This window comes from Syngnathus scovelli, chromosome 5 (assembly GCF_024217435.2).
Source record: "Syngnathus scovelli strain Florida chromosome 5, RoL_Ssco_1.2, whole genome shotgun sequence".
NCBI lineage: Eukaryota > Metazoa > Chordata > Actinopteri > Syngnathiformes > Syngnathidae > Syngnathus > Syngnathus scovelli.
This window is the reverse complement of record NC_090851.1, coordinates 6,344,595-6,355,353: the sequence shown is the minus strand read 5'-3', so window position 1 is coordinate 6,355,353 and position 10,759 is coordinate 6,344,595. Positions and strand designations below refer to the sequence as shown.

Genomic DNA, 10,759 nt, shown 5'->3' with positions numbered 1-10,759 from the left:
AAAGAACCCAAAATCTAGGAATTTCTTTCACTCAGAAATCCAACCATCACTAGGCCGATGACAAGCTCTGTATAAAATGGATGGGTTTAAATGCATATATATAAGATAATATGTATATAATAAAACACATTTTGTGAGAGATGCAGGATTCATCATAACCCTGCTGTCTGCTTAATTGCTGCCTTTGTGTAAAACAACCACATGGTGGCCTCAGAGCACTTCAGGTGCACATAGATTGTTTTGCTATACTGTAATAGGCAATAATGAGGTCTGATGATGTCAACTGAAGTTGTTTGTCACTCTTTTAAATAGGGCACGAAACATGTTTACCCAACACAACTCAGGTAGATTTGAAAACAAGCAGAAATCCATGGGAGGTAAGAGCCAGAGAAAGGTTCATTCAAAAGCATGGAAAATGGTAGTCTTGAGATCCATTCTGCTGATGCAATCCGTGCAGAGAATAGTGGGTCACATTGGCAAAATGTACGTGTTCACTTATATTGTACATATTACAGAAAGAGGACAACTATATAGCACCGTGGTGGTGGTGGTCCATCAATTGCATTTGCTGCAGCCCAGAGGAACATTCAACACCTCGCCGCCACCATAAAACAGTAGCAATGCATTTCAATTCTCCTCATTTTCAGTTTCTTGTCATTATCAAACCCTTGTCCACCTTCAAGTCATTCATATGTCAAATAACAGTTTACCGTACAGACTAATGGTAACAGGTTGACATTCTCTTAATTGTTATTAAAGGGTAAAAAGGCTACACAGCTCTCACTTAGTCCACCAGACATTCCGATTTTTAGAGTCCACTGTTAACCCACGAGATTGAAATAATCATGACCGTTATCATTACAGGAATAATCGTCTCGACTTGAACAACACCCCAAACATCCATCTTATTTAACTCCGCAAATTCCTGTTTGTCAGCATCATTCAACACGTTTTTCTAGGGCTTTAACATGCCTGCTGGCTGAAGCCTCTCAGACAGGGGTGTTTCATTTAATTCCATTTAAAGGTGCGTTCCATTGGATTTTCAAATGATTAGAACCAGATCTCCATATACCATGAAAGAAACACCTCGCACATTCAATCTAAATAGAATTTAGTTGCATTAGCTGGGGTTTTATTGCCCAATTTAACAACAAAAGTCGCTCAGAATGAAGCCCTCTAGCTCTTTGACTGTGACATGTTTCCACTTGTCTTACTCTGCTTTCAATTAGAAGTTTTTTGATTAATTCTAGGTTCCTTGCCATGGATCCAATTAATCGTTCCTGTTAAGTGTTATTTGGTGGTGTGCAGAAAGAAGCAAGAATCATGTTTAATCAGATGCAGCAAAATAAATTTGAAAAATTAAGCATTTAAAGTTCAGGATTACAGCAGGGGTCTTGCTGTTTCTTTTTTCCCCATGTAAAATTGTTGATGGATTATGTTTGCTATTTATGCTAATATTCTGAACCAATGTGTTTAATCATTTGTATATCTAGTGAATGGAAATAAGTTTTTTTAATGGAGTAGAACCTCCATCGCGGCACACTGAGAAAATCCAAGGTCTCATTGCGTCTTTGGCAAGTGAATCCTTTCAAATTTAGTCACTGACATGAAGCAGACGCCCTTCACCCTTTCAACCGGGCCCTTTAAACGAGGTTTCCAAAAAAGACTTATTTCACTCAAATGGAAAGTTTGGCACTCAATTTATGAAGCAAATGAAATGGAAAGTAACATGAAAAATGAAAAGTAAGAAAAATAAATGAAATGATTACACGAGTGTTTTTTGATGAGTGTAGTACAGAGAGTAGAGTACAAGAAGATTTTGGGGGGTCACTGTAATTATTGGATTTTGGCCATAGTGTCGATAGCCTTTCAGGATCCCAAGAGAAGTCATTACTTATGTTTTACTCATATGAAACTAATTGAGGGGACTCAAATCACTTGAGTAGGCTATATTGAGAAAAGTATTTTACCGAGTAGTGTCTCATAACTTTAGCTGCGTCAAGCTGCTTTCTCCTGACCCCCCCCCCCCCCCCCTTCCCTCTCGCTCTGTAAGCCGTCTGCCTTTTGTGAATCTGGACAGTCTGAAGGTAAGCCAGGGGGCTCAGGCTGACGTGTGTTCTGGACGTTAATGGTGAAAAGGAGCTCGGGGGGGGCTTATGAGTGAGGCACAAGGGGGCTGTGGAGGATTATCATTATTTCTACTCACAATAATGCACTTGCCTGTGATCTCACACACCACGCGGGGAGGAGGTGAAGGTACGTTGTATGACTTTGGAGGTACAGGGTCATTATAAGTGAAGGTGCACGGGGAAAGATCTCGCCCTGGGGGAGTATGGGGGAAGGAGGGACAGGAGGAAATAGGCAAACTGAAAACACATGCAAGGTCAAGTGTACTCAGTAGCCAAGTCCAATAAAGCCGTGTTGCAGTTGTCTTAAGTCTGCTTATTGTTAAGTAGAATTCATGAAGTTGGAGCAAGTTTTCCACTACTTTACTTAGAAATACCAATCGATATGGGAATTGACTGCAGGATTTGTACCATGTTGTCAGTTTTCTAACCATAAACTCAGTCAGTGTTTGGAAAGGAATCATGGCTCCAACTCAAACTTGTACAATTTTGTAGCAAGCAGTAAATCAAGGGCCCTTATGTTCTGCTCTTCTGTGGATCAGCATCGAACTGTACACCTTCATAAAATATATATTTTTGCATATAAAACATGCATGACTAACGAAAAAAAAAAACAGCATGGCACCAAAACTTAACTCAGTTTGATCTCAATTTGTCTCTGCAGTATGGCTGAGGATCAAAAAGGTGGCTTTGTGTAACAACATGAGAACATATTCTGAGGCAAAAAGAAAAAGATCGGCGCCACCTCTAATTCAAATCTGCACCCAATAAAGACTTGGCAACCCTCAGCATGGAAAATCAAGATCTTGGCACTGTTTGGGGAAATATGGTATTCAGATAATGCACCTACACAGGCATAGGTGATAAATCTCATCTGGTAACAATGTAACAGAGGTTGCTACTAACAACAATGTGCAACTCACCCCGGAGTATCGGGAGAACAGTATCCATCACTTTGTGTAAGACATGAGCTGTAAAACACCTTTTGATATTTGAGTGTTGTAACTGCTCTTGCATCTTTATACCACAAATGAAAACGGTGTCGGTCACATAAGAACCAGGACTGCGCTGTTGATGGAAACATGCGCTTCCCTTTCCTTCTTTCCCAGTCTCCAAAGAGACCCCCCCTCTCCCCCGTCCCCTTCCTCAGCACTCCCTCACTGTCCCTCTTGCTCTATATTTAAGAACAATGCTTATAAAGCGCGACAGGCCTGCCTAATCTAACCCACATGCCAACAGTGCTGTGCCCGTTCTCTCATATGTTCTGATGAAACAAGTCTTCACACTCTTATGTATGTGTGTGGGAATACCAGACCTGCCAAAAGAAATTCTACCTAACTCTGGGCCAACAATGAGATACCGCAGGCATGGAAAGCCGAATTTTCTCACTGTAAATCGATTATGACTTACACATACACACATGCGTTTGAGCGCTCATCCATGCACGCACAGATGTTTCATCAAGTTGGTTTGCGAGAGCATAGCGGATACACTCAACTTTCTCCTTTTCCGACCCTGTATGCATTGACATGTTAATCACAAGTTGAATAACACCTCTATACTTCATAACTTTGTCATATTAAAAATAAATCCAGCTAGGAATGAACCACTATGTTGGCATGCAGACGGCATCATTTCACACATTTGTGAATACCAGGAAGTGAGCTCCAGGAAGAACTGCAATAACCAAGCACAAGGTGTAGATGTATATGGCAGTTCTATAGTGACATGATGATTTCACCAGAGGAAGTGAGAAAATCGGTCTCTGTGGAAATTAGAGTACCACGAACTGTACATCAGCATGTGTAGCATTATTGTATGTATGTGTGACGAGTGATGTTTTTGTTCCAGAGTTGGTGTGACATCCTGGAAGGATGGGCTGCATACGATACTCTATAGGTTTTCAAGATGCAAAGTCTTTTTGTGATATTTTGGAGTGTGGACTTTCATCCAGAAGATTTGTGTGGTCAAAGGTGACTGTGTTAAAGGTCATGCTAATGGTGTTTCAGGGGTTTTAGGTCAGGGCTCAAGTCAAGTTCTTCCTCACTAAACTCATCCAGGCAGGTCTTATTTTTTTTTTTAAAATTGAATTGTCAAAAAGATTGTGGTAGCTCAGTACGACCTCAGAATGATAAAGTATTACAATACTTGTGCGTTCAAGAGGCTGGTATTTGTGTGGTGGAATAGATGCAGCCTACGCAATTTATTTTTTCTGTCCCTTTATTTCCTATAGATAATCCTGATATGTGAAAAATCCTGTGGATGCTGTAAAGGTAGGGAAGTAGGTATTGTCAATATTGAGCTATAATTAACATTTAATTCTCAGGCTTTACCTTTGTTTCAAATCCATTAAACATTGACATAAATAATATGAACATGGAATATCTCTGCTTCATTTTTTGTTTTGTATTTTGTTTTTTAAGAAAAGTATATATGAAGTATGGTTCATTCCTTGGACCTTGTAAGCAGTAGTTGACATAATGATTTACCCAAAAGTACTTTACCGTTATCCAGTGAAGAGTTGTCATGGAAAGACAATTTATGATCGGCCATTTTACCAAAGCACCTTGGCCAAGTTAGAATAAAACTAGAGACATAAAGTTCATTCTTAACCTTGAATTGTTGCAATTTCATGAACAGTTGCAGTGAGGCCCATCTGAAGATCTGGTTTTGCTGTATAGCTCACATTCATTAAAAAAAAAAAAAAAACGGCCATTACATTTGTCACTAACTCATTACTTGAACCCAAATGTTTGCACTTTAATTGAAATGACCTCATCCTTTCTTTAACAGGAAAAGTGTGAAATATGTGAACGTTACAGTAAGTGTGCCATGAATTCTCATTTTAAGCGTCAACTTACTTTTTGACTTTTACAAGAGTGGATTTCCAGAGTCCTTTAAAGTGCTCTTGTTATATTTCATTTGCCGATCACAATTTATACGGAAAAGACCATGAGAAAGTGCACATTTGAATTAAAGTGCCAATGAAAGTAAAGTAGTGAATAGTGTTTATAATAATATATATGCATGGTATGCGTTTAGTATATTCAATATGATAGTGCTGCCTTTTGTATTGCCCCCTCATGCAACCTGCATGTTTGTTTATTGGCTTGTATTTAAATGTGTATGGATTTGCACTAATCAGTGTCACCTTCCTGTCTCCTTCTTTGCTTGTCCACACATTCCTGATGGGAATAAGTAATGAGAAAATGCTCACGAGAGAGGGAGGGAGGACATCTGCATCGTGTCAGAGAGTTGGACCGGTGACTCCGGGCCAATAGAGGGTGCTACTTCACCACATTACCTCAAATGAAAAGAGAATAATAAACTAAAGATATTGTAAGATATAGTACGTAACGTGTCTGTTTTTTTAACGGATGGTTATTATGGGTGAAGTTGTTTGATATATTGCCAAAATTGAAAGGTTGGCCATTTTTTGCGATTTGAACGATGCCAGTTCCGATTCCAGTGACTTGTTTCAATTTCAGTGAAGACTCCCTGATGAAACCTTTTACTATTCATGTGTGAACATTGCTATGTTGGCATGCTTGCTCATCTGTGTGTTTGGGTGGATGCTGCAACCCGGGTTATTGATTTGCAAGGGTGAGTATGATGAAACTCAAGGTGGTCTTTCCATCTCTGTCTTCTGTCTGTTGCTCTGTATGCATGTGCTCCATGCACTGTCGTCTCTTATTCATTATCTGGCATGGGTGGAAGTGGCTCTTGAAGCAAGTGTACAGTTTCACCTTTGAGGATCAGTTGCGCAATGCGGCGTAGTAAATGCCATACAGATGTAGAACTTGCAGGACCTCCACTATTGAACCGTGGAACATTTATTGTTGTTCATGCGCCAGATAGAATTTCCTTGAACCAATTAGGTAATTAAAATGTTACACAAACATTCACTGATGCTTGAGTTGTGAAAAAAAGTTGCCTCTGAGCTTAATCTCCCACAGGAATGACTTATGATAAGCCATCCAACAAAATTAACATTTGCCTCCAGGCGCAGCTCAGTAAAGGCTCACGCAGATGTCAACATGGTTGTAAATTATTACCATTGTGTAATTGCCTGACCATCAACTATCCACATCAAGGGTTTTACTATTCATGTCAACTAGAACTTAAATGATACCTAGTCCCAAATGACAACACAAAACCTTGCCAGAAGAAAGTCGTGCACTTTCTCATAGTCAGCTGGATAAATTTGTTGTGTGTTATACCAAAAAAGGGACGGATGAGGTTATGGTGGAAGGAACAGAAAAACAGTATTGTTTGTTTTAAACCGGGACATGACTCCACAATCTAAGATGGGGAAAAAAACCGAAACGACCGAGTTCACTTGTGAGAAATATTGTACGATTGAATCAGAATTCCTGAATTGTGTTTTCTGTTCTGGCCACAGTGTAAATCAATAGTGTACTTCAGTGACAACAAAACAAACCACAAACAATCAGAATTAAAAATTAGATTACTTAATCTAAATTATTTTCTCATGACTCCTTAAATTTCCAGTGTGGCTCACTGGTTTTTGCTCTACATGTACTTGTACCTGTATGGACTATCAATTAGGTCTGGCCATGCTCGTGATAAGACATTGGATGATCTCCCTGATCCCAAACGTGGATCAGTGCATCAATCAGGTCTCTGGTATACAACAAAACGGCATGTCCCAGAGGTGATTGATTGGATTTTCTGTCATACAGGACCTGAAAATTGTCCAAAGCAATTCTAGACTGCCTTTCACATGGTCAACGTGAACACATTCTCTAGGGGACCAAAGCACGCTTTGCAATCACCCTTTGATTGACTGGCGATGAGTTCACAGTATACAGTAGTCTTTCTTCAGCTCATAAAATTGATGAAATTGAGCACTAAACCATCTGCCATGAATTTGAATTGATCGCCCAGTACCTCAAATAATATAAGTGCCACTTATTTTCTATGGTCAATCCTTCAAACACACAACAAATTCCAAAACCATCATTTTATTCATGCTGTTCTAAATGCAGATGAATATGGCACATGACACACGTCTGAAGCTGTCACAACTCAATAAGCTCAAGATTGCTTCTTTCAAGCGCCACCATATTTGATTATGTCTATAAATGCCAGCGAAAACATTGCAGCGCCAAAAGGAAGTTGTAGCTAGGCTATGCCCAGAAATGTAGTCTCTGGGCTCCAAGGCGCCAGGGATGGAGCATCACTCAGTTGTCGAATGAGATTTTGCAAGACATAGAGGTAGCATGCTCTGGACCAAAAGAGAAAAGATCAAACTATAAATTCCAGAAGCCAAAATCTGTCACAATGTGGGGTTTTGTATTGGGCAGTGATTCTAGATTAATGTCGGTACAGTACATACATTACATTCATTAAATGATATACGAGTAAGAGATTTCAAACATAACGTAAAGTTCAGGTTCTCCTATCTTGCCAAGAGTTGTCTGTGTGTGTACACGCACACACACTTACACAATGGTTGATGGTTTCCATGGTGACTGTATTCCAGTGAGTCGAATTTTCCTGGCGGTGTGCAGAACAGAGGCCACTTCACAGTTTGTCCTGTAGGTTTGCTTTGATCCAAGTGGGGAGGTCAGTGAGAAGGGAGGGCAAGCCTGACCTGTAGCTCACACACTTGCATGCACAAAAACACATTCATGAGCACGATACTGTTTTGCAGTTTTTGTCTTAGAACTTAATGCTAAACACAGTTTCGTACCCTTATATAAAATACTTTTGAATTTATGCATACGTTTGAGAAAAGTACGATCATAAAGAATGGAGGATGTAGATATAGATTTAATCAAAATGAGAGATAGATCTTTCTCTCTATCATTCACACCCGCACACACATTCTTAATGACATCCACAGTTATAGTTTAGACTAGACTTGGTTGTAAATTATCTCTCCGGCTGAGTCAGACGAACTAGATTTTAATGGGGCCTTGCGCTGCAGTTGTACGTATTTGTGTGTTTGAGAGTGAACGTGTATGCCCGAAAGCAGATGTAATTAAAGTTGATATGTTGCGTAACATTTATTTATTATCAGTCTGCAAATCTGAGCTAAGAAAGTAGGCTTATGAACTCGTATCAAATTCAGGTTCATAATTTAATTGGGCAGCATCAGCGAGTTGTGACCAATTTTCTTTTGAGTTCACTTAAGGAATGGCAGAACTTTCTTGAAAAGAACTGTGATGAGAGTCGGCAAAAATGTGCTTAGCTTGGATGACTAACCATCAGTTAACGTTGCACATTGAAATTGTTGGACCAGATGTGCAATGTGCGCTATTTTAATGTCCAGCACAAATTTAGCGCAAAGTGTAGGTGGATTCTTTTTCCGATGTTGGTATTTTCATAAACGAGAGTAGTTAGAAACTGGCGCCTGCGCCGTTGTGGGCGTGAACACCGCTTTCTCCCACCCAATGGAAGTGGCTCTTCACATTTGCTTTAAAGTCAGCACGGGATTTCAACTCGTGCTAAGCTAAGTGCAAGAAGTCTTCCTCTTGCGGATGAAGTAAAGTTGGCACTGGCACGAAAATCAAGATGCGCTCGTTTTAACGCCTAAGCTCATGAGCGCTGTCCACGGATATAGAGCCCAATGAGTCAACCCCCTTTGTCGGACAACTCGGCTGACGTATTACGTTATCTACAACAGCTGTGGGAAACACCCAGTCTGTGAAACAACAAGAAACCTAAAGAACATCTGGAAATGAAAACATGGGCTGTTTGTCAACACCATTCAACGAAGGGAAAGCTGTAGTCATAACATGCTAACATTTACAGTTTGCCGTTAATCGCGTAACCATAACATACAGAGGTCCCACTCACTCAGCCAATTTAGGGAAGCCAGTAACTTTATGTGAACCCAATTTAATACAAAGTACCGACACTTGATATGAAACGCCAACCACAAACACACACAGAGAGACCAGCCATGTTTTCAAGTTGTACGTCATGCTAGCGAATAAATGTGCTAATCTGCCATTTTTTTTTAGTAAAACAAAATTTTCTCTGAAGCCCATCTCACATCGCTTCTTCCGTTCTGTTCTAACTTCACTTGCAAAATCATGTCATTGTTTTGAACTTATTTTTCCACTTGTATGGATATTAAATGTGCCATAAAACACTTCCTGTAAATTTAATAAAGCGGTTTGAATGGACACTCTCAATGTTGTGTATTTCCAAGAGACAAATTGTTTTGAAATCTGAACAAATTAATTGTGGACTGCATGTGACCTTTAAGGTTCCATTGTATTTCTTCATCTGATTTATATAAAATGTGTAAAACAGCACCACCCTTTCCGAAAAACACATGTAATTACAGTATTCATGTAATTCTTTTTTTTTTCCCCCTTCCTACCGTAGTTGTTTATGTTTTGCAGTTGCTCAGAGAGCTGACCCACAGATTTATGGGAAAGAGGTGGCACTGAGAATACGCTGATCCTTCCTTCAATTCAGACAGTTCCAGAAACTGTTTGAAAGCATCCCAGTAGACAGGAAATCGGCGTGTGGTTGGTTTTTGTGCCTCGTTAGACACCCTCTGGAGAAATGCACCCACCATGTCTGTTTGCACTGGCAACATCATTTAGAACCACTTTGGATATGGTGGTTTATCTATGACGAACTCTCCGGATATATGCTCCCAAAAAAAGGCCCAGTGTGCAAAAAAATGTGCCACTTGGCATGTCAAGTTGTTCATGAGTCTCCAGAGCTGGACAGTGTCAGATTGAATCTCTGTTTTCAAAAGCAGTGATTGACTTATCTGCATGGATTGGTGATGCTCACCAGTCTTTAGGTTAGGCCAGTACATCTCATTTTCTTTGGCCCCATGACAGTCTTTGTTTGTGTACAGCAAGCGTAGGGGTGTGTTCACTTTTCTGTATTGTACTGGCACTTGTTTCGTATGTGTCATAACCTCACTGTCTTTGTGAGGAACGAAGGGGAAATTTCCTGTAATGTTATCCTGAAAAACACACGTGATGTCTGGGAAAGGTTTTCCAAATGTCACTATTGCGGCTGGCTAGAGAAACAATTTCAACAAGTGGAAATAAGAAAAGTCATACGATGGAAATGATAGAGGTCAGCTTGTATCTTTGTCCATCCGTCCGCCTTGCCCTCTCTTTTGCCCCGTTGTTCGGAGAACACTGATTCCTCTCATTCTCCAAGTGGTAATTTCCTTACTGCTGATGGACGTGTCCTGTTGAAGCTTTAACACATGGTCACCTGGTGTGGGACGGCTGAGAGTTGGGTGACACATGCACAAAGGTCAATGCGGGTGCAAAGGTTATGCTGATTGTTTCTGCAAGATGGATTTCTTTTCCAAAAAGTTACGCAGATTGTCTCAATTTCACTGTGTGAATGAGTTGTGTGTTAAAGCAACATTTGATATTTAATTGGGAGACTCGTCAATTTGTCATTGGCATAGTAACCAAAGACAGATGGAATGGAAGAATTAATTGTTAAAAATTGGAGTGCACTACTTGTCTGCAACCAGTAGAGGTGCTGTTGATTCAAGCTTAACTAGTTTTCTGTCCAAAATAATAAAACATTATACCCTTCATTAATAATGACCCAGAATCATCTACATTAGCATTTCCCTTTTTAAAGATAGATATTAGTTTTAAAAAGTTTTTATG

General features: G+C 39.9%; 1 protein-coding gene across 1 annotated transcript in view; it reads left to right on the top strand.

Moving 5' to 3' along the window:
- slit2 (slit homolog 2 (Drosophila)) overlaps positions 1-10,759 on the top strand; it is a 102,028-nt gene that overhangs the window by 335 nt on the left and 90,934 nt on the right. The gene's annotated exons all lie outside the window — the stretch shown is intronic.